Raw genomic sequence first — 647 nt, forward strand, 5'->3', positions numbered from 1 at the left:
CCCCAGGGAACCTTTCCCACAGGCCTCATTTCGCCGGGAAGAAGCAAAACAAAGGTGTATTGGAGATTGGCACGAATTGACGGACTACGATAGTTTAGATATGGAATAGCCTCTGCATATTTAAAACATACTTAGATTTAATGCTTATTTACGGCTACTAATTTTGGAAATATGAAGGGTAATTTAACAGTCTCAGAGACCATGAAGATGTTTGCAAAACCAAGTAAACAAAATACAAAACATTGCAAGAATCACTTCCTCTTGTTTCTGTTGCTGATGACTGATCATAAGCATAATTACCATAACTTTTACCTTATTCTGTTTAAAGAGTTAAATGATAGCTGGAAATACAAAAATCCCATGACTCTTTTTCCTTGCCAGAATGAAATACCATATATTAAGACTCATGATTATCTCATATGACAGCTGATTTCACTACCGATACTTTTAAATAAAACACGAAAGATAAGAAAGATAAAGCTTATTTATATAAAGCAAGTTAATGATACTTCTCCGGTCTTAAACAAAAAATATATGACAGTTACTATGTACCCTTAAACATACAGCAATATTACGAAAATGTTGATTGTCCCGAGATCTGAAACTTTCTCCATCTACTGCATTGTTAGTTAAGAAATTTGATGCTA

The sequence above is a fragment of the Penaeus monodon genome, chromosome 21 (genome assembly GCF_015228065.2).
Source record: "Penaeus monodon isolate SGIC_2016 chromosome 21, NSTDA_Pmon_1, whole genome shotgun sequence".
In the NCBI taxonomy this organism is placed as follows: domain Eukaryota; kingdom Metazoa; phylum Arthropoda; class Malacostraca; order Decapoda; family Penaeidae; genus Penaeus; species Penaeus monodon.